The sequence below is a fragment of the Rhinoraja longicauda genome, chromosome 18 (assembly GCF_053455715.1).
Source record: "Rhinoraja longicauda isolate Sanriku21f chromosome 18, sRhiLon1.1, whole genome shotgun sequence".
Taxonomy (NCBI): domain Eukaryota; kingdom Metazoa; phylum Chordata; class Chondrichthyes; order Rajiformes; family Arhynchobatidae; genus Rhinoraja; species Rhinoraja longicauda.
The window spans coordinates 6,787,038-6,811,368 of record NC_135970.1 but is presented as its reverse complement, the minus strand read 5'-3'; the positions used below and the strand labels follow the sequence as shown (position 1 = coordinate 6,811,368).

General features: G+C 45.1%; 1 protein-coding gene across 6 annotated transcripts in view; it reads left to right on the top strand.

The window, feature by feature from the left end:
• Positions 1–24,331, top strand: part of LOC144602214 (oxysterols receptor LXR-alpha-like) — a 442,571-nt gene that overhangs the window by 4,612 nt on the left and 413,628 nt on the right. For 3 of the 6 annotated variants that reach the window (XR_013548424.1, XM_078415030.1, XM_078415025.1), the window contains exons 1-2: positions 9,343–9,453; positions 9,883–10,072. The exons of 1 other annotated variant lie outside the window; for it this stretch is intronic. The gene's annotated coding sequence lies outside the window, so the exon portion shown is untranslated. Of the gene's footprint in view, positions 1–9,342; positions 9,454–9,882; positions 10,073–24,331 lie in introns of those variants that run through there. 2 more of the 6 variants (XM_078415027.1, XM_078415029.1) reach the window with 2 other exon arrangements.

The following is a 24,331-nucleotide window of genomic DNA, read 5'->3' as shown; positions in this document are numbered from 1 at the left end:
TACAGATTCTTGATTAGTAAGGGTGTCAGGAGTTACGGGGTGAAGGCAAGAGAATGGGGGTGAGAGGGAAAGATAGATCAGGCATGATTGAATGGAGGAGTAGCCTTGTTGGGCTGAATGCCTAATTCTTTTCCTAGAACGTATGGACATGACTGTACTGTACAATGTCTTGACAATTCAAGCAGATGCTCCTTAAGCGTTGCGAGAGTATCTGCCTCCACTACATCTTAGGCAGTGGGAGAAAAGCTTCTTCCTATCCACCCTATTTATGCCCCTGATAATTCAGTTTACCTCTATCAGGTCACCCTTCAGCCTCCGCTCCTCCAAGGGAAACAAGCCCAACTTGTCTAAAGCCGAGCTGGACTGAGATAAACCTCATGGCCTTGGAGGTTGTAAGTCAGCACTGGCTTGGATCAGTTCAGATTTGGATCTGGTTTGGGCTGGAATCCCAGAGTGAAACCAGTTTTGACATGTCTTGTAGTCCCCTCCCTGACGCAGCGCTCCTCATCTGTCCTCACTCTAGATTGTTTAGATTTAGATTTAGAGATACAGCGCAGAAACAGGCCCTTCGGCCCACCGGGTCCGCGCCGCCCAGCGATTCCCGCACATTAACACTATCCTACACCCACTAGGGACAATTTTTACATTTGCCCAGCCAATTAACCTACAAACCTGTACGTCTTTGGAGTGTGGGAGGAAACCAAAGATCTCGGAGAAAACCCACGCAGGTCATGGGGAGAACGTACAAACTCCGTACAGACGGCGCCCGTAGTCAGGATCGAACCTGAGTCTCCGGCGCTGCATTCGCTGTAAGGCAGCAACTCTACCGCTGCGCCACCGTGCCCTCTATCTCCTTCTCTCTCCAACTACCTACTCTGTCTCATCCAAATAAAAATACTTGTAGTTTCAAAATTCAGCTGATCACTCCTTCCTTTCTATCTCCCTCAGCCTCGTGTGGTTTCTCGAGAATTGTTTCCGATCTTCACTTGTATTTGTGCATCCTATTACCCCAAAATGACTGCTTTGAAATTCAACAAATCCCTGCTGAGACGCAAGAGATTACAGATGCTGGAGCTTTGTGCAAACAATGAAACTGCTGGAGGAACACATATGTTCAGGCAGCATCTCTGGAGGGAAATGGATGGACAATGCTTCGGGTCACAACCCTCTTGCAGTCTGTTTTTTTCTTGTTCAAGATTTCAGCATCATGTGGTTCTTTAAGCTTAATATTCCTGCTGAGTTGCAATGCTCAGACCTGAAAATGGAATTGCAATACTAATCTGCCCCCTTGCTAGCTCTCCCAGGTCAGGTGCAGAATATGTGGAGAACCTGGACAAAACCTCTAATCAGCGGATGCAGGTAAAATAAAGGGAGATCACTTTTGTACTCTGTCGAGTGAAGCTCTTCCATTGAGGAGAGTGATCACAATGAGACAGTGTTTGGCAGAAGATAGAATGCAAGCCTGAAACTGGGCAGCATTTAAAAGTGGGCAGCACGGTGGCGAAGCGGTAGAGTTGTTGTCTTACAGCGCTTTTAGCGCCACAGACTCGCGTTCGATCCTGGCTACAGGCGCTTGCCTCGGAGTTTGTACGTTCTGGTGACCTCTGTGGGTTTTCTCCGAGAACTTTGGGTTCTTCCCACACCCCAAAGACTACAGGTTCGTAGATTAATTGGCTAGGTATAAATATAAAATTTGTCCCTAATGTAGGATGGTGTCAATGTGAGGGGATCGCAGGTGGGTGCGTACTCGGTGGGCAAAAGGGCCTGTTTCTGCGTTATATCGCTAAGCTAAACTAAATTAAAGTAACAGAGGACTGTCATCTGCTAATTAATCTGTGATGATATGGATATCTGGAGCAGTGGTGAATTGTGCAGAGCAGCTCCAATGGACCAGCACAATCAACAACGAGGGTTAAAACCAAATAATGGCAGATAGAGGCTGTATAAACCTCTTCAGTTGCATTAGGCACAGGAGGGTATCAGTCTGATGAGGCAAAGCAATTACTGGAATAATTCTGTGGATGAAGCAGGTAAGGGAAACCATTAAAATCAGGGCCATCGTATTCTCCATTCTTTCCAAATGACCACTACTGCGCCATTTATACATTGCTGTGACTTGAAGATTGTTTAGTTCCATCCCAGTGTTAAAGTCAGCAGCTCATCTCATCCTTAAACCCCAGCTTCTATTCTAAGTTCTACCTCAAGCTTTGTCACATTTTAACTTCAACTCCAATTCAACCCCAATCACTTCAGGCCCAACCTCATCACTAACTTAATCTCAGCCATAATTACAATACATAACTGCAATTCCAAGCTCGACCATAGCATAAACCCTAACTTTAAACACAACAACAATCACAATCTCAATCAAAATCTCCAACCCAATCACAGTTCTGCTGAAATCCCATCCCCAATCAAATGATACAAGCAACACTAACCCCAATTGAACGACCCAACCCCACATCCAGCACCAACCCTACATTCACCATTACCTTGATCAAAAACCTAACGTCAGCTCAGATTTCAATGTCAATTGAAAATATAAACACTACCACAACAACCCAAAATGTTCAAACCTCAATAACATGCCATATCCTAGTCTCAATGCCAACTCCAAACCTCAAATATAAATAGGCCAGGCACTGAAACCAGTGCCAATAATAAACACAGAAATCCAGTGCCCTTTTAGTGATTCTGAATAATAACCTAAATCAGACACCACACACACACTCCTGAGGCCTTGGTCTGAACATAATTTACCCTATTTGGCCAACCCTGTCCCTAATTATTGAGCACAACTGTTCATTCAATAGCATGAATCCTCTTTTTTTTTTAAATGGATGTAGCCTGATCTCTTCTGCATAACCAATGCCGTGGTGTATAAAAGCAAATAGAGTTAGATTAAGTCAATAAAGATATGGGCCAATTTAAAGTTGCAATTACAAGTGGGATTAATTACGTCGGGTAATGATAATAACAAATTCAAGAGGAACAATTGCCCTACCATCCATTTCTGATATCCTAACCTCAAACCCAATCTCTACTTCGACAATGATCTCAATTTCAACTCGTGTCTCAACAAACATCAAATCCAATCACAATCCCAACACTAATTAGAGCAATGAAAACTCACTTCCCAATCCTAAACTCATCCCAACCCTACTCAACCCAATGACACCTCAACAACCAAAACCTCAACATTAATCCCAACCGCATTCTCAGACTCAAACCTAGCCCGAATTGAAATAGAAGACTCAACTCCAATTTTAAGGCAAGAGATATTGTTTAATAATTGTATCCACAACTCTGGACTATTTTGTTGCTATTTTGTTGTTCTCCCCCCCCCCCCACCCCCCACCCTCGCACCTCCAGCCTCCCTACCTTGCCGCCTCCTATCAACCTCACGCATGTCAACAATAGTCGCACCCTTACGCTGTGTTAGATTAGCTAACTCAATACAAATCACTGTTCCCAAAAATAATGGGGTTGGGTTACCAGCATTATTTTTGACCTAAACGCCCATTACTACACCAAGCCCACCACCCGTCTGGGTATTGGGTTATGAAGTGTGAACCTTCATGAGATATAATTTTGAACATTCTTCAGTCTAACTGACTTCTTCAGTGGTAGTGTTTTCAGGTTGGGGGGGGGGGGGGTCAGTGAATGTTGGTTACATTAATGCTGTGTACCCTTATGGGTGTGTGTACATTAAGGGGGATGGGTAACACAACAGCCTTTATTAGAGTGTACAGCCTCACATTAAGCCATTTAAACCAAGAGTAAATAGGATTTTGTACAATCAATGAAGTCTAAGCCATTGACCTATAGTCCACAGAAGATGGGGAGCTCAGCAGAATACAACTAGCTTAAAGAAATGCTGACAGGAAGCATGTTAGCATTTTCTTTACTTAAACTGTTTTTTTGAGAATTTGTAAACATGGACCAATTTGGGCTTTTCTCTATATTAGTTGCACAATTTGTTCAGAATTTCCTTAGGATTCTAGTCGAGGCTGCAGATTTAGGGTTTGGTAAAAAAGAATTGAAAATTTACTGAATGCTGTTGCTTCAGTATCACTTCCCTAGGTCCCAGTGTACATGTTGCATTACTTCAGGTATTTGAGTCATCACTCAGTGTTCCCATGACCCAAAGTCAATGGGAAAATTATAAAACCCGGCACGGTAGCGCAGCGGTAGAGTTGCTGCTTTACAGCGAATGCAGCGCCGGAGACTCAGGTTCGATCCTGACTACGGGTGCTGCACTGTAAGGAGTTTGTACGTTCTCCCCGTGACCTGCGTGGGTTTTCTCCGAGATCTTCGGTTTCCTCCCACACTCCAAAGATGTACAGGTATGTAGGTTAATTGGCTGGGTAAATGTAAAAATTGTCCCTAGTGGGTGTAGGATAGTGTTAATGTACGGGGATCACTGGGCGGCACGGACTTGGAGGGCCGAAAAGGCCTGTTTCCGGCTGTAGATATATGATATGATATGATGATACAGTTCTAGAAGCAGTTACATTCTCAATTTCACTCTGGTTTCAATAGACTGATCTGCTTTTCAGCAGATGAAGTTCAATTATTTATATATATTAACAAGCCAGCACCTCAAATCTCAGGAACAGGAAAGGCTGTATCTAACAGTGCAGTGGTTTTTCCAGCGCTGCCTTTCAGTGAGAGAGAAGTAGATGATATGCTTTCAGTGAAGAAAGCTAATGGCATGCTGGCCTTCATAACAAGAGGATTTGAGTATAGGAGTAAAGTGGTCCTTCTGTAGTTGTATAGGGCTCTGGTGAGACCACACCTGGAGTATTGTGTGCAGTTTTGCTCTCCTAATTTGAGGAAGGACATCCTTGCTATTGAGGCAGTGCAGAGTAGGTTCACGAGGTTAATCCCCGGGATGGCGGGACTGTCATATGAGGAAAGATTGGAAAGACTGGACTTGTACTCACTGGAGTTTAAAAGGATGAGAGGGGAGTGGGGAACGGATTACTGATTGTGCATGATCAGCCATGATCACAATGAATGGCGGTGCTGGCTCAAAGGGCCGAATGGCCTATTCCTGCACCTATTATCTATTATAGAGACGTGTAAAATTATGAAAGGACTGGACAAGCTAGATGCAGGAAAAATGTTGCCAATGTTGGGGGAGTCCAGAACCAGGGGCCACAGTCTAAGAATAAAGGGGATGACATTTAAAACTGAGGTGAGAAAAAACTTTTTCACCCAAAGAGTTGTGAATTTGTGGAATTCTCTGCCACAGAAGGCAGTGGAGGCCAATACACTGGATGACTTTAAAAGAGAGTTAGATAGAGCTCAATGGGCTAGTGGAATCAAGGGATATGGGCAGAAGGCAGGCACTGGTTACTGATTGTGGATGATCAGCCATGATCACAATGAATGGCGGTGCTGGCTCGAAGGGCCAAATGGCCTCCTCCTGCACCCATTTTCTATGTTTCTAAGTACTTGGGTCTATAAACAAACCCAAAAGCGTGCCTTGCCAACATACATCAGAGTTACAGTACCTGGATTTTCAAAAGGCCGTTGATTAGGTGCCATATATGAGGCTACTAAAGAAGATGAGAGCCCATGGTATTAGAGAGAAGATCCTAACATGGATAGATGGCTGGCTGAATGTCCGAAGGCAAAGAGTTGGAATAAAGGGGGCTTTTTCTGGTTGACTGCCAGTGAGTAGTGGTGTTCTGCAGGTGTTGGTGCAACTCTTAATGTTGTATATCAGTGATTGAGATGAGGGAATTGATGGCTTTGTTGCCAAATTTGCGGATGACATGAAGATAGGTGGAGGGGTAGGTAGTGTAGATAAAGCAGGGACTCTACAGAAGGACTTGAACAGGTTGGGAGAGTAGGCAAAGACGTGGCAGATGAAATAGAGTGTTCCAAAATGTACAGTCATGCATTTTGGTAGTAGGAATAAAGGCGTAGACTATTTTCCAAATGGAATGAGGATTCAGAAATTGGAGGTGAAAAGGGTTCCCAAAAGGTTAATTTGCAAGCTGAATCGGTAGTAAGGAAGGCAAATGCAATGTTAGCATTTATTTCAAGAGGACTAGAATATAAAAAATAGGGATGTAATGCTGAGGCATTGTGAGCAGTCTTGGGCCCCTTATTTGAGGAAGAATGTGCAGGCGTTGGAGAGGGTCCAGAGGAGGTTTACGAGCATGATCCCAGGAATGACTGGGTTAACATATAATGAGCGTTTGACGGCACTGGGCCTGTACTCACTGGAGGATCAGGAGGAACCTCATTGGAACTTATCGAATATTGAAAGGGCTGGATACATTGGATGTGGAGAGGATGTTTCCAATAGTGGGAGAGTCTAGAACCAGAGGCCATAGCCTCAGAATAAAAGGACTTACCTTTAGAAAGGAAATGGGGATGATTTTCTTTTGTTAGAGGGTGGTGAATCTGTGGAACTCATTGCCACATATGGCTTGGAGACCAAGTCATTGGGTATTTTGAAGGCGGAGATTGACAGATACTTGATTGGAATGGAGAGAAGGCAAGAGAATGGGGTTGAGAGGGAAAGATAGATCAGCCATGATTGAATGCAGGAGTCGACTCGATGGGCTGAATAGCCTATTTCTGCTCCCATGACTTATGAGTTCTGATTTTTCCAAACCTGCATCTCTTCCAATGTACAGTCTCTTGTAATATCTCTCCAACTCCAAACATGATTTCCTCCTGATCCTTTATCTCCTTCACGTCCTCCAGTCTACCTCTGACCCCAAATTCCATTCCCTTCACGCCATCAATCCTTGATCTTGCAACAATTCCTTACCTCTGATCTTCTAATTGCCTTCTGGGATTTCCCAGCAACAATTTCTGATCTGGATGACTAGACTAACCCATGAAGCCTTTCATCGCTTCCTCTGTCATCTCCATCTCCATGCAGCATGGTCTCAGCACCACAGTGGGGTCACCTCTCAACCTGGCTTGTTGATGGCCAGGAAATAGACAGTAGCAATTTTAATAGGATCTTGGCTATTACATTTGTCAAAATCCTTGGCTAGCCTAACCACTCCAACCCTTGTCTTCTCCCCATAAATATTCGGTCGATTATAACCCAGCCTTCTTGTTTCAAGTGCCTTACTGCCCCAATCTCTGGTTTGCGATTCTTGGTATTTGATGTCACTTTGTCCCAATGTCCCTATGTTTCTGTCTCAGATCTCCTTTAAACTCTACACTTCAGAATCCCTTTGACACCATGTTTCAGGAACTCAGTAACAAGCTGTTATTTAGGCCATTTAGAACAGAGATGAGGAAAAACTTTTTCACCCAGAGAGTTGTGAATATGTGGCATTCTCTGCCTCCGAAGGCAGTGGAGGCTGATTCTCTGGATGCTTTCAAGAGAGAGTTAAATAGACTAACAGATAAGCGGAGTCAAGGGATATGGGGATAAGGCAGGAACGGGGTACTGATTATGGATGATCAGACATAATCGCAGTGAATGGCGGTGCTGGCTCGAAGGGCCGAATGGCCCCCTCCTCCACTTATTGTCTATTGTCCATTGAAAGTAAAATGTCTGTCTAGGACTAACTAAGAGGCTTTGAGCTGTTTTGACTAGAACAATGCAAACTCTTCATGTGTAATTGGAAGGGGGGAGGATGGGGACTGGTATTCCTTGAATCAGCAGGTTTAAAAAAAATTGTGATCTTGAAAATACCGCACCTGTCAGGCCTAAATGATCCCAAAGTATTTACAATCTGTGTGGTGTAGCTACTGTGGTAATGTAAGAAATGATATGCTTTCATAAATTGATAAATTTGCAATTTTCTCTTTTGGAAAATCTGGTGTCTTGGGATGAATGTTGGGAAGATCATGTTGGATACACTTTGGTCTGAAGTTGCTGAAAGTGCAATGGAATTTAGTTCTTCTTTGATACTAACTACAGATCTTTACTTTAACCAACTATATTGGAGGTGTTTGTGTTGTGGTTAATGACACCTGAGGCCATATTTTATTTCTCGGGCCAATTCGGTGACACCAACGAAAGGCAAATTGTTGTTCCTGTTACCTCACAGCTCCAAAGACCCGGATTTGACCACGGTCTTCGGTGCCATCTGTATGGAGTTTGTATATTCTGCCTGCGATTGTGTGCTTTCCTCAATGCAGGAAGGGTGGGGTAGGTCAACCTAAGGGCCTCGAACAAAAAACAGTTTCTACTTGAATCTTACTGCGTCAGATAGTTTTGGTTTTGTGGCTTCTCGGGTCACTAAGCTTCAGGATGATTCTTCTATTCTCCACCAATGGGGCAGTGGAAATTAATTGCTATTACAGTAAGAGACAGTAAGAGATAGAGATAGAGAGAGAGAAAGAGAGAGAGAGCACAAAATCAGAGACAGGCCAAGAGATTTGAGAAAGAGACAAGAGATTGGCAGAGAAAGATAGAAACAGGGAGATAGAGAAAGGGGAAAGAGGCAGACCACAAGATAGAAAGAGGAAAATAAATGTATAGAAGACAATTGAGAGAGATAGTGATCAAATGGTGAGAGAAGGCACAAGAGAGAGACGGCAGGGTACAGAAGAGTCGGAGTCATTTAATGTGGAAACAGGCCCTTCGGCCCAAATTGCTCATATCGACTAACATGTCCCATCTACTTTAGTCCCACCTCCCATATCCCTCAAATCCTGTCCTATCCATGTACCTGTACAAATGTTTCTTAAACGTCACGATATTACCTGCCTCAACTGCCTCCTCCGGCAGCACGTTTACACACACCACCCTCTGTGTGAAAAAGTTACCCCTCAGGTTCCTATTAAATCTTTCCCCCCTCACCTTAAACCAATGTCCTCTGGTCCTTGATTCCCCTACTCTGTGCATCTACCCGATCTGTTCCTCTGTTAATTTTATACACATCTGTAAGATTACCCATCGACCTTCTGCGTTCCAAGGAATATAGCCCTAGCCTGCTCTCCAAGTAGCTCAGACCTTGAGTCCTGCCAGGCAACACCCTCGTAAATCTTCCCTGCACCCTTTCCAGCTTGAGATAGTAACGGAGTAGGATGGAAGGTGAGAAGAGAGAAAACCAGGTAAGCACTGAGAAACTGAGGCAGATAATGTTATTGAGACAGAGGTAAAGGAAGGGAGAGAGAGAGAGAGAGCACCAGATCCAGCATGGACTTGTACTGAGATTTGACCTGTGGTAACCTGAGGTATTTGGAACAAAATGCTGAAGCCTTGAGTTTGAGTTGGATGCCAATTATCTGCTGCAGTAATCTATTTGCTGGACAGCCTGCCCTTTGACAGAGATAGAGCTGAGTGTCATACTCTGACCATGTCACCCAGCAGTCAGTGGCCCTGCTCATTGTGAAGTGCCCACAAGAGGCAGGGAGAGGACAAGTGCGAGGGGCAGCAAGGCAGGCAGGAGAGAGTTACGCTGCTTGTTATTCCAGAGATTGTTCAGCCGAGACTTCATTGAAGAAGGAAACCATACCAGAGTAAGTAAAACAAGAGTCGGATCTGCCTGGGAATAGAGAGGAAGGAACCCTGGGGAGAGCAAGGAGGCACAAACAGCTTCACATGGCTAACAAGACAAGCCTTTCACTGAGAGGAACAGCAAAGTTAAATGCTGCACTTATCTTGAATTTTCTGTTGGTTTAGGAGTCTTTATGATCCAATTGAAAGGAGCATAAACTCTCCACTATTGTGGGAAAGCCATAGAATTGGAACTGAAAGGATCATGTTAGGTTATTGACCTCTGTAGAGTCACCACAGAAACAGGTTTCTGTCAAACATTCTCACAGGGGATGTTGATGGTGATTTGTTGGCAAGGAGGAAGAGTGGGAGGAATGGGATGTGTTGTTAAAGGGACAAGCAGTAACATTTTGACAATGCTGTCCATATACTTATTCTGTTTTTTTCCCAAGAACCCTGTGAATCAAGAAATAGTCGAGGTTCATTCAAAGTTCTTCCAAAACCTCTTGGAGAGTTGGCTATGCTGGATGTAGAGCGTGTATTTGTGCAACAGAACAGATCGAGGGTCCAAGTACACCGGGCACACGGTTACGAATTTGACAAAGGAAAGGACTGCCTGGAGGGAGTGAGATTTGGATGAAGGTAAAAGGTGGTGGGTGGGTTTGACAATGAATCTTTAAAACGTGGGTCACCACAGACTTAATGAAGCAAGTCACTAGATGCACAGAGTCTCTTGCCCAGAGTAGGCAAATCGAGGACAAGAGGACACAGGTTTAAAGTGAAGGGGAAAAGATTTAATAGGAATCTTACCACACAAAGGGTGGTAAGATATGCAACAAGCTGCCAGAGGAGGTAGTTGAGGCAGGGACTGTCACAACATTCAAGAAACTGTTAAACAGGTACGTGGATAGGACAGGTTTGGAGGGATACGGGCCAAACGCAGGCAGGTGGGACTAGTGTAGCTGGGACATGTTGGCCAGTGTGGGCAAGTTGGTCTGAAGGGTCTGTTTTCACGCTGTGTCACTATGACTATGACTCTAAGTCCTAAACCATTACTTATCCACTCCCAAACTGTACATTCTGGCTGAAGAACTCAGCCAGACTAAAACAATGATCCCAACAAATTCTCAAATCCCTGCAATACTTTTGATTTCAAAGCTATACAAAAGCACTCGGAGATCTGTCTATGTAGAATCCAACATATGCAACTCTTAAACCCCACAGTAGTAGGCATCACTTGAGTCTGTCCCTTTTAATGAAGACAGAGAGATCAAGAAAGGGGAGAGATGTGAAAGGGAGCTACTCAAGGTAGGTGGGAACCAGTTGATGTGATGTATTTAGATTTAGATCGATTTTTGTGATTTAGGTTAGATTACATTAAATCAAATTAGATTCGATTTTATATTTACATTAGATTTAGATTTACCACCCTATCTACATATGCTGCTACCTTCAGTGAACTGTGAATTTGGACTCCAAGAATTCCTCTGCACATCAATGATGTTAAGGGTCTTGTCATTAACAGTGCATTTTCCTCTTACATTCAACCTCCAAAAATGCAACACCTCACCCTTGCTTGGGTTAAATTCCATTTGCCATTTCTCCAGCCATTTCTGCAGTTGATCTATATCCCACTGTATCTGTACTGCCAGCCTTCCTCACTGACTGCAACTCTGCCAATTTTGGTATCATCTCTGTCTTCAATGGTTTACCTCTCACCCTTAATTTACGAACCCTGGTCCTGGTCTTTCCAACCATTAGGAACAATCTTCCAGCACCTAATCTGTCCAGTTCTGTTTGAATTGTGCATATTTGGGACCCCTTCTTATTTTTCCAAACTTCTATAAATATAAACCTAATTGTCAATTTGCCTTTCTACGTTAGTCCTGTCATCCTCAGGAATCAATGTGTTAAATCTCTGCAAACTCCCTCCATAAGCAAGGAACATAATTTCTCGGGTAAGATCAAAACTGCACAGGGTATTCGAGGCGTGGTCTAATCCTATCCCTGTATGACTGCAGCAAGACATCCCTGCTTTTATACTTCAATCCTTTCATTATGGAGGCCAGTAGACCCATTCTTAACTGCTTGTTTCACCTGATTGAATTGAATTGATTGAAAGATATAGCATGGCAACTGGCCCTTCAGCCCACCGTGCCCACAACCATTGATCGCTGTACACACCAGTTCTACGTTATCCCACTTTTGCATCCACTCTCTACAAACTGGGGCAATTTACTGCAACCATTTAATCTACAAACCCGCAGGTCTTGGGATGTGGGAGGAAACAGGAGCACCCAGATGAAACCCACATTGTTATGGAGAGAACATGCAACTCTATACACAAGATCGGGACCGAAACCGGATCTCTGGTACTGTGAGGCAGCAGCTCAATAAGCTGTGCTACTGTATTACCTGCATGCCTATCTACAGCAATGTGCAGAAGGACATCATGGTCTCATTGCACCTTATCCTTTCCCAATCTATCACCACTCCTACAGTAATCTGCTGTCTTGTTCTTGACACCAAAGTGTCTCAGCTCTTATTTATCCACATTATGCTGCATCTGCCACTTATTTTCCCCCAAAGTACCAAATTGACATGGAGCTTTACTGCAACCTTTATAATGGTCACATTTCCACCCAGCGTTGTGTTGCCTGAAAACCTGGAGAAATTATATTTAAATCCCTTATCTGAATCATTATTATATATTGTGTACAGCTGGAATCCCACACTGGGATTAAAACAATGTAGAAAAAAAAAGACCACATGATGCAAGCCAGATTTGTTCACACAGTCGAGAACCAGGCTGATTACGGGAATTTCGGGGGGAAGTAAAAGAGGAATCAGGAGAAACACGAAGAGGACAAGAAATAAACAAGCAACAAATATGGCTGGAATTCAAAACTATATATTCTGAAGGCATGTGAATAGATAAAGGGTTGTAAGAAGCGATGTGGGGCAACCAGAAACCAAAGGGAACTCTGATCATGGAATTATAGATCATCGTTTGGGGTGTTAAATGATTACTTTACCGAAGAAGCAGATGCTGCAGGAATTTTAACAAGATTAGATGGAGACCCTGAATTGGCCAAGAATTGATAAATAGGAGTTGCAATTAGTGGTAAATCACCTGGTCGAGATGTGATGCATTTCTGTGGCTGAGGTATGTATGAATAGATGTCAGGGGGAAGGAGGAGTTCAAGAAACAATCATCAGGGAAAGAAATCTCATCCTTAGGTAATCATGTCCAGTTGTCAGATTACCTTCACTTGACCACTGAAAGAAAAGTTGAGGTAATCAAACGGCCAAATGAAATTATTCTTATTTCTTACGGAGTCCGGTGTCACGGAACAGTAGGTGCAGCTTGTAGCAGCTTCCTATCATAGTGCCCCCTAATAGCAGAATGATTTCATGTTAGTATGATGGTAGACATCCTCTTTGAAAATTAAATAAGTAGCTGGGCCCTGTAAATTCTGGATGGATGAGGTCTTTGGTGATGTGCCCTTGTGAACATCCTCTTATTTGGTGCCCATGGATTCATCAATGAAGAAGAGAGAGAGATCTGGACAAATGGCAGTTTTAGTTGCAGTAAAGTGTTTGATTCTTCAAGGAAGACTCAGTCTTTTCAGTGAGCAACGATCAGAGTTTTCTTGTTGGATGGGGTACAGTTATGACCACGAGTTGAATGTGATTGGCTCTTACGCGATTTTCCTAAGCAAAATGTAAAAGTTGGGTATAATGCAGATTAATAAACGTTTATGTCTTTCACACTAACATGAAGAAAATATTATTGATGACAAATCTCAGGGATTGCACAATTGGGGGAGCTTTACTCCAAAAGATAGTGCCTGCGTACATTGTAGAATGCAACAAGATGATTTCACCAGTGGTGCTAATGCCCCAGAAATATGTACAAAGTTGCTTCACTCCACCTTAATGTGATTTTGAACAAAAACAATATTTTTTTCCAGGATAGTGTGAACAGGGGTCATGCATACTTTGTGAAAGTGGACAAGGATACTTGCAATGTACTGGGTTTGGATGTGAGGTCCCAGAATATTACCACATCCTAAGTGTGTGGATCAGAGGAAGTCCTGTCAGTGAGGAATTGATCAGCAGTTGGTGGAAAGGGGAAGAAATGGCAGATCCTCCTGGGTGTCTGGGGATCGACTGATGAAATGCCATGGAGCAGGAAACATAGAAACATAGAAAATAGGTGCAGGGGTAGGCCATTCAGCCCTTTGAGCCAGCACCGCCATTCAATATGATCATAGCTGATCATCCAAAATCAGTACCCTGTTCCGGCTTTTCTCCCATATCCCTTGATTCCCTTTGCCCTAAGAGCTAAATATAACTCTCTCTTGAAAACATCCAGTGAATTGGCCTCCACTGGCTTCTGTGGCAGAGAATTCCACAGATTCACAACTCTCTGGGTGAAAACGTTTTTCCTCATCTCAGTCCTAAATGGCCTACCCCTTATTCTTAAACTGTGACCTCTGGTTCTGGAATCCCCCAACGTCGAGAACATTTTTCCTGCATTGACCCTGTCCAATCCTTTAAGAATGTTATATGTTTCTATAAGATCCCCTCTTGTCCCAACAGTTTACCTCACACCTGACTAATGTGGGTTCCCTTCAGTTCCTCCCTCCCACTAGATCCTCGGTTCCCTAATATTTCCGGGAGATTGTTTGTCTTCCTCAGTGAAGACAGAACCAAAGTACTCGTTTAACTGTTCTGCCATTTCCTTGTTTCCCAATATAAATTCACCTGTCTCTGACCGTAAGGGGCCTACATTCATCTTCACTATTCTTTTCCTTTTTACATACCTAAATAAACTTTTACAGTCAGTTTTTATATTCCCCGCAAGCTTTCTTTCGTGCTCTTTTCTCCCCCTCTTAATGAACTCCTTTGTCCTCTGTTGGTGAGTTCTAAATGTCTCCCAGTCCTCTAGTTTGCCGCTTCTTCTGCCCAATTTATATGCCTCTTCCTTGGATTTAACACGGTCCTTGACTTCCCTCATCAGCCACGGTTCAGCCGCCTTCCCAGTTTTATTTTTTCGCCAGACAGAGATGAACAATTTCTGGAGTTCATTCATGCGGTTTTTAAATCTTTGCCATTTCATTCTCCACTGTCAGCCCTTTAAGTCTATGGCACTGGAGAAGGCCCATGACAGCCAATTCCCATCTCATATTTTCAAGTTCAGGACCCTTGTCTCTGAATTACCCGTGTCACTCTCCATCCTAATGCAGAATTCCACAATATTATGGTCACCGTTGCCCGAGGGGCCTTGTACAACGAGATCGCTAACTAATCCTTCCTCATTACAAAATACCCAGTCTAGGATGGCCTGCCCTCCAGTCAGTTCCTCTACATATTGGTTTAAAAACCCATCCCTTACACATTCCAGGAAATCCTCCTCCTCAGCACTGTTACCAATTTGGTTGGCCAATCTAACGTTCGGTCCGCGTTAACCAACCTGATCTCCCGGTGGCTGAGCACTTCAACTCCCCCTCCCATTCCCAGTCTGACCTTTCTGTCATGGGCCTTCTCCAGTGCCATAGTGAGTCCCACCGGAAATTGGAGGAACAGCACCTCATATTTCGCCTGGGCAGCTTGCAGCCCAGTGGTATGTACATTGACTTCTCCAACTTTAGATAGTTCCTCTGTCCCTCTCTTCTCCTCCCCCTTCCCAGATCTCCCACTGTCTTCCTGTCTCCACCTATATCCTTCCTTTGTCCCGCCCCCCTGACATCAGTCTGAAGAAGGGTCTCGACCCGAAACGTTGCCCATTCCTTCTCTCCTGAGATGCTGCCTGACCTGCTGAGTTACTCCAGCATTTTGTGAATAAATACCGTTGATGTGTACCAGCATCTGCAGTTATTTTCTTATACTATATGTAGATTAAAGGCACCCATGATAACTGCTGTACGTTTGCTACACGGATCCCTAATTTCCTGCTTGATGTTATCCCCAACCTCCCTACTGCTGTTTGATGGTCTGTATACAACTCCAACAAGCGTTTTCTGCCCCTGGCTATTTCGCAGTTCTACCCATACCGATTCTACAGCGTCCAAGCTGATGTCTCTCCTTGCTATTGCATTAATCTCCTCTTTAACCAGCAATGCCACCCACCTCCTCTTCCTTTCTGTCTATCCTTCCTGAATATTGAGTACCCCTGCATGTTTAGCTCCCAGCCTTTGATCACCCTGGAGCCATGTATCATATCCCTTATATCTTTATAACTACTAGACAAAGTGGACCCGTTGGGCCCAAACCTCTCCTGCATTGGTGCAGCACCCTGTCCTCCCCCCTCCCCTCTCTCCTCAACCCCCCCTCCCCTCTTCCTTCACCCCCACTCCCCTCTCCCCCCCTCCCTCCTCCCCTCCCCCTACCCTCCTTTTAAACTTAAAAATGTGAATAACTTAAAAAATATAACACCAATTTCAATAAAACTACTTGCATTATCACTAAAGTGACAATGCTGAGTAAGGTGGGCCTAAAATTGTCGCGCTATCGTGTACCGTTTTGGCTGAAGTTCAGTCACAAACAAGATAACAAACGAGAGTTTAGTATATAGATGTCATATCCCTTAATTACTAACTGTGCATTTAATTCATCCACCTTATTTCGAATGCTCCTCGCATTAAGGCACAAAGCTTTCAGAATGCATTGGGTCCCATCCAATGACACGTGAACGTGATGTTCAGATGACCAGTTTCACTTTTGCTGTCAGTTGTTGATTTTGCCTGTCCATGTGGGGAAATAGAAAAGGCTCTTGCCATTTGATAGACAGCCTGGAGACTTGGACAGGCTTCCCAAAACCAAAAAGGGGAAGTTTGATGTGGAAATTTAGCCAACGCCTTGATTAGATGGAAGCTGCCCTCAGTGCCTTTGCAAAGCCTTGTGACCACTTATTTTGGAGCTTCTTGTATTTATTATTAAGGGGCGGCACATTGGCGAGGGGGCCAGCCAACTGGCAGAGTTGCTGCCTTTCATGACAGAGACCCAGGGTCAAGCTGTCTACGAGGGCTGTCTGCATGGAGTTTGTACATTCTCCCTAGGGTTGCTAACTATCCTGCATTAGGCAGGGCATCCTGTATATTGGGCTAAATTGGTTTGTCCCATACGGGACTGCCCTTGTCCCGTATTGGGCCCAGGGGGGCGCTGTAGGCCCAGGGGGGCACTGTAGGCCCGGACAGTGTAGGCGCGGACAGTGTAGGCGCGGGCAGTGTAGGCCCGGGCAGTGCAGGCCCGGGCAGTGCAGGCCCGGGCAGTGCAGGCCCGGGCAGTGCAGGCCCGGGCAGTGCAGGCCCGGGCAGTGTAGGCCTGGACGCCGCCTATCGGAGGTTGCGTAGCAACCTGCCTCCCGGCCCGGGAGGCTACCATTGGTGGAGCTGAAGCACATGGCCACTGGCTGGGTGAGGTCACGTGACATCACCTTGTCCCTTATTTGGGAGTGAGATAGTTGGCACCCCTAATTCTCCCTGTGACTGTAGGTTTTGTCTGGGTCCTCCCACATAACAAAGAGGAACTGTTAGATTAAGGGGTAAAGGTTTACAGGCTAATGGAAGGGAAATAGAAACAACAAACCCTCGTAATGATGATCACAGAACTATTGGAATGTCATAAAAATTCATACGGTTCACAATTGCTCTTTGAAGGGCAGGATCTGCCATCGTACCCATTCCCTTGTGCATCTCCAGACCCACCAATCTGGTTCATTCTTAGTGTCCTCTGAAGTTGTCCAGCGCTTCACTCAGTTCATGGAAACTCAGGGATGGCAGTAAATGTTGAACGTGCCAGCGACATAGACAATAGGTGCAGGAGTAGGCCATTCTGCCCTTCGAGCCAGCACCGCCATTCAATGTGATCATGGCTGATCATTCTCAATCAGTACCCCGTTCCTGCCTTCTCCCCATACCCCCTGACTCCGCTATCTTTAAGAGCTCTATCTAGCTTTCTCTTGAATGCATTCAGAGAATTGGCCTCCACTGCCTTCTGAGGCAGAGAATTCCACAGATTCACAACTCTCTGACTGAAAATGTTTTCCCTCATCTCAGTTCTAAATGGCCTACCCCTTAATCTTAAACTGTGGCCCCTGGTTCTGGACTCCCCCAACATTGGGAACATGTTTCCTGCCTCTAACGTGTCCAACCCCTTAATAATCTTGTATGTCGAAAAAAAAAGGAATCATTTTAAAAACACACTCCTGCGGTGCTTTTGTCTTCATAACATTCATGAATCACTGTCTTTTGATGAACGATTAAATTGAAGATTGACGTTTTGTTGTGGAAACGTCCTGGCTGCTACGTGAGAATAGCCTAGTTCAGACTCTATCCTGGCATGATGGTTGCGAGGCGTTTCAGGTGCTTGACGTGTAGAATGGGGGTATGGGGAGAAGGCAGGAACAGGGTACTGATTGAGAATGATCAGCCATGATCACATTGAATGGCGGTGCTGGCTCGAAGGGCCGAATGGCCTCCAACTGCACCTATTGTCTGTTGTCCAACAGGGAGAGTGATGCCATTCATCATGCAGAGCTGGTTTACAGTGTTGCCGGCAGAAATTGGGCCACTATTTAACTTCGCACTAAAGACGTCGTGAGCCGGTCACGAGGAAGCGTGTTTTCATCGTTCCCCATTCACTGCAGCTTGTGAATTAAAGAGCCACACACTCACTGTTCACACCACCTGCAACCTGCTGCACAAAACGCTGGAAGCCGCCTTCACTATTGGAGGCTGTCATTATGGGCCAGTGTGACATTGGGTTCAATGCACAGGCACATCTATGGCAGGTGACCAGCTGGGTATATGCAGTGGAACATATATCCAACTGTCACCAAAGCTTTGAAATCTAAATACAATGACCAACTTTTACATGGAAGCTGTCGGCCCCCTGATACCCCGATCCCTGATGTCAGATTTCTGTTCTTAAAGAACAGTAATTTGCTTGTGAGTTATATCAAAAGCGGGGACTCAGCTGAAGCATAAAGATGTTAGATGGCTTCTGGAAGTAGAAACCTGTACCGTTTGGAGTTGCCCAGAGGTGAACAGCCTGCACTGTGCGCTTCTTGCAGAACTGATAATGGAAAGACCATGCCGGGCACAAAGTCCTGCAAAAGGCTGTTGGACTCCCCATGCTCCCTGATGTTTCCTTCCATTCTGTCAGGCCGAGCGTGCACCAAGTATTTCACCATGCACCTGCCCTTCCCTGTATGCCCTCATCTGTGTATTATGGAGCAGCTTACTGTTTGACAATCAGTTTTGCTGTGCACTTGTCTAGGGCTGGTATCTATCTGCATGATAAGCGTTCCTCTAAATAGTCAGCTTGATTGTGGTGCCAATGTTTAAGTTGGTGCTTCGTGATATTAAACAGAGTGATGCAGCATCCAATAGGGCGGCCCAGTGGCGCAGCGGTAGAGCTGCTGCCTTACAGCACTTGCAGTACCAGAGGCCCCGGTTCAATCCTGACTACGGGCGTTGTCTGTACCGAGTTTGTACGTGCTCCCCGTGACTGCGTGGGTTTTCTCCGAGATCTTTGGTTTCCTCCCACACTCCAAAGACATACAGATTTGTAGGTTTATTGGCTTGGTATAAATGTAAATTGTCCCTAGCGTGAGTAGGATAGTGTTAATGTGTGAGGGTCGCTGGTCGGTGCGGACTCGATGGGCCAAATGGCCTGTTTCCGCGCTGTATCACTAAACTAAACTAGATTCCTCCTCCTTTCTATCTTCCTGCTTCTCCTCTAAGGAATGTGATTCTGACACAATTGCTAGGTGGAGACCTTCTAAGTGTCTGTGTCAATAAATACTAGCACAACAGTGGTAACTGACTCACATGGAGATACCTTTGGATAGACACTTTCATTGCCGTGAGGGAAGAATGTATAGTGTTTGTCCAGATACTCGCATACTTAGGTTATGTCTTGTCCTTAGTGTGACACAGCAAGGATCTTAGTACTACTTTCTTCTTTGGTTTTACCTTAAGTTCAAAGATGATTGCATCCAAGTGTATTCTTTGGGCGGTGAGATGGTTGATGAGACTTGTTCAAACACGATGGGGCATGCGGTTCTTTTTCAAGACCAATGGGTGGGAGGATTGAGCATCGAAGTGCCTCTTTGCTGTTTGTGCTTGGTTTACACTTTCCTCATCAGAGTCTTGAAATGTGCAGGGTCTTTTAAAGTGCTTCATCTCTAGTATCAATGGTCTTGGGTCAGGAACATCCATCAGTTAGTGTTTATGGTGCACTTTTTCAAGGAGGTTTTGAGATTTCGCCTAAAACAGTTTTTCTGTCCTCTTGGAAACCTTTTTGCCATGCCAGTGTGCTGAATAGACATGCTTTTGGAATCTGGTGTTGGGCACATGGGTAAAGTGGACTGTCCAACAAAGATGACTGAATATAAACTTGACCTGTAAGGTGACATCTCAGTGGATTTCCTCTCTTCACAATGGATTTGGAGTGGGGTTTTTTTAAGGCAGTATCGGTGACACATGTCCATTGTTTTCAGTTATTGCCTTAAATTGATGATGTCTTCAAGATGTTCATGAGGGTGGAGATCAGTTACCCGATAGACCATGAGCTTGATTCCATGTTTGTGCTTTGGTTTTTTAACATTCTCCTCTTCAGCTAGCTAGTGAATTGGAAAGTGTCTTTCAAGGTATGAGAAGTGCTCCAGGGTTTCTAAGATCTTATCACAGATAGTGATTAATGGGCAGTAGGGATGTTCAATGGAAGCAGAGTGATGAAAGACCTTTGTCTTACAGGTGTTTAGTGGGAGGTATATTCTTTCGGGTTTAGTGAATTATGATGGTTTGGAGTTTGACCAAGGAGATGGGCCGAAGGGATGACTTCTGTGCTGCCGATCTCTTACTCCATGAGTATGCACATACAAATGTCATCTGCACACTCCATGATGACTGAGTTTGAGTGATTTTGATTCTGTAACGGAGAGTTGGGAGGAGAGAATGTTGAAAATGAGGTGAGGTTTTGTGGTGATGAAGATTGAGAAGTGGTTGCGACAATGACACAGCCTTATTTGACCATGGTCGTAACTGTGGTTGAGTCTGTGGTGGGTTAGTTTTGAAGATCACAACTGTCAGGCCATTAAGGAACAGACAAAGAATGGTAATGAACATTTGTAGACAGCCAAACGTGAGTGGCGTTTCTGTTGTGCCAGCCATTTTGTGGATGGCAATGGGAGTGGTTTAGGCTGTTATCTGTTCTGTTTAGTCATAGGTGATGTGGACATTGCAGTCCCTCTCTCTGATGACAGGAGTCAGTGAATGTGATGCCTTTAGCTTATCACTGATGTTGCAGAGTGCTCGTCACGACGAGCCCATGTTTTAAGGATTTCATGAGGAGGGTACTGTTCTTAATTTCTTCCCAACCACTTTCACTTTTATAGTGTCTTGTGTTCTTTCCAAATTGGGGATTTAAAGTCACAAAGGAGAATCAATTAGTTCCTCTTTTGCAACTGGTGAGGGTATATTCTAGATTCTTCTTTGGTCTTGACTGGGTTTCAGAGTAGGCACGTTGGTTTTGGGTTAGAATGGGCTGGAGTGTCAGGAGGCATACATTTATTCTAACAGTGGAGTCACTCAGGCACATAATCAGCTCACTTTTGTCAGTTAATCACCACGAAGATGGCACTTGATTGATAGCAGACACATCCCAAAGAGAGGTATAAGAAAATAACTGCAGATGCTGGTACAAATCGAAGGTATTTATTCACAAAATGCTGGAGTAACTCAGCAGGTCAGTCAGCATCTCGGGAGAGAAGGAATGGGTGACGTTTCGGGTCAAGACCCTTCTTCAGACTGATGTCAGGGGGGCGGGACAAAGAATGGATATAGGTGGAGACAGGAAGATTGAGGGAGATCTGGGAAGGAGGAGGGGAAGAGAGGGCCAGAGGAACTATCTAAAGTTGGAGAAGTCGATGTTCATACCGCTGGGCTGCAAGCTGCCCAGGCGAAGTATGAGGTGCTGTTCCTCCAATTTCCGGTGGGCCTCACTAAGGCACTGGAGGAGGCCAATGACAGAAAGGTCAGACTGGGAATGGGAGGGGGAGTTGAAGTGCTCGGCCACCGGGAGATCAGTTTGGTCAACGCGGACCGAGCGCAGGTGTTGAGCGAAGCGATCGCCCAGCCTACGGTTGGTTTCGCCGATGTAAATAAGTTGACATCTAGAGCAGCGGATGCAATAGATGAGGTTGGAGGAGGTGCAGGTGAATCTTTGTCTCACCTGGAAAGACTGTTTGGGTCCTTGGATGGAGTTGAGGGGGGAGGTAAAGGGACAGGTGTTGCATCTCGTGCGGTTGCAGGGGAAAGTGCCCGGGGATGGGGTGGTTTGGGTAGGAAGGGACGAGTGGACCAGGGAGTTACAGAGGGAACGGTCTCTGCGGAACCTCTCCAAAAGAGAGGTGCTCGGTCAGGATTACAGCTGCTAAATCGAAACACCTGCCTCGCGCAAGTGTTCAGAGACAATATCAGAACTGTTGCCTAAATGTCAGGTCAGTGGAGGAGCTTACAGACATCATAACCCTGTTCCTGTTCACTCTCCTTAAGGGCGGAACAGTGGTGTAGCTGGCAGGGTCGCTACCTCACATTGCCAGGGACCAGAATTCCATCCTGACCTTAGGTGTCGAATGTATGGATTTTGCAAGTTCTCCCTAAGACTGCGTGGGTTGCCTCCAGGTGCTCTGGTTTCCCCCCACAACGCAAAGACGTGTGTGTTTGTAGGTTAATTGTAAGTTAACTGTAAATTGTAAATTGCCCTGAGTGTGTAGGGAGTGGATGAGAGAGTGGGATAACATATAACTAGTGTGACCAGGCAGTCGATGTTCGCTGGCCAAAGGGTATAGTTCCAAGCTGTATTTCTAAAGATGCACGTGCCTTAAGTTACTTTGATATGAGTGGCAATTGCACACAAATCTGACAAGAATGGTACTAATAGGTCCTTGGCCCCGATGACAGGGGACATTGAAAACAGTCTGTGGTTTTTTACGTGTCTTCACAGCTGCCGATGGTGAACATTGTCTGCTTCTGGCACTGCAGCACGTTTACCAGCACTTATTGGAGTGTGAAGAAAGGTCTCGACCCGAAACGTCACCCATTCCTTCTCTCCAGAGATGCTGCCTGTCCCGCTGAGTTACTCCAGCAATTTTGTGTCTATCTTCGGTTTAAACCAGCATCTGCAGTTCTTTCCGACACACTCCATTGGCTTTCATGGCTACGCTGTCTGCGTGCATGGACCCTGCTGGGTGCTACACTCTGTCAAGCTATCATGTAACACAGGTGCTGATCAGGGGAAGTATCCCCCCCCTGTCTGATGCTGGAGGCATGTTTTCACTGAGCAGAGTGATTGTATCTCCGGGGAGCAATTTAAGGGCCTGCCCCACTTAGGCGATTTTAAGGTGACTGCCGGCGACTAGGCTGTCGCCGAACGGTTGCCGGGGTGTCGTGGGCACGATCGTGAGGAGTCTTCAATGAATCGTAGCGGATCTCAGCGCATCGCGGAAAAATGTTCAGATAGAAATTTCTCGGCGACAGCTGGCTTGTCGCCAGGTATCGTAGCTTATTGCGGGCGCTGTCTGTCGCATGCTGTCCCCAGGTTTGCTAGGTTGTCGCAGATGCATTTAGAAGCACGTAATATTAAATTAAGAAAAGGCATTTGAAGATACCAGAAGATAGTTTTGTTTAACCAATCGCGTAACTGGGACAGGCCCTTTAATGTCTTGGGAAACATCTTTAGTGACATTGTTTAACGACGTGGTCCACAAGAGGGCGCCATCCCACTCTCCTTGCAATAATGTCTTGCGATATTTTGCAGCCACTTGTGAATTCAGTCAGAACCTTGATTTAATATATCATCCAATAGATGGCACCTCCCGCACTGCATTGATCCTCAGCAGTGGCCTTCCAACAGTGGGGTAGTCCCTAAGCTTATCGCTCCATAGTGTAGCAGGCTTTCAGTGACAACTAGGCTGCATTCCTTCTGCAAATCCTCATAACAGTACAACATTCCTATGGCGAGAATGACAAAGGAAAATTCCAAGACATTCTATCTATACGTATATTAGGAGTAAGAGGTGCATTAGGAGGATGGAACTGCAGATGCTGGTTTAAACCAAAGATTGACACAAAATGCTGGAGTAACTCAGCGGGTCAGACAGCATCTCTGGAGAAAAGGAATAGGTGACATTTCAGGTTGAGACCTTTCTTCAGACTGAGAGTCAGGGGAAAGGGAAACAAGTGATATAGACGGTGATGTAGAGAGATATAGAACAAACTAGACCAAGTGGAGCCGCGTCGACCCAAGCGACCTCCACACCATGGAAGGGATCTATAGGAAGCACTGCCTCAGAAGGCAGCCTGTATCATCAAACACTCACATGACCCTGCTCTCACTGTTCCTAATATTGAGAAGAGGTTGTGGGAACCTCAAAACCATGACCACCAAGATCAAGAAAAGCTTCTTACTGGCAACCATCAGGCTCTTGAACATTACATAACACTAACCTCAGCTACAATTAACTTCTATGGACTCTTTGGTTGAACTGCAGACTTTAGATTTTTGGTACATAAGACAATTAACACTCGATGCTTAGCTTGACTCGGGATTAGATCAAGATCATGATCTCATTGAATGGCAGAGTAGGCTGGAGAGGCTTCCGCTGTTCATGAAGGTGAGTGTTAATGCAATGAGATTTACCTCAGAGAATTTTCACTTTTTCCAATGTATTTTACATTGTGCTCTTTTCTCTCTCTCTCTCTCTCTCTCTCTCTCTCTCTCTCTCTCTCTCTCTCTCTCTCTCTCTCTCTCTCTCTCTCTCTCTCTCTCTCTCTCTCTCTCTCTCTCTCTCTCTCTCTCTCTCTCTCTCTCTCTCTCTCTCTCTCTCTC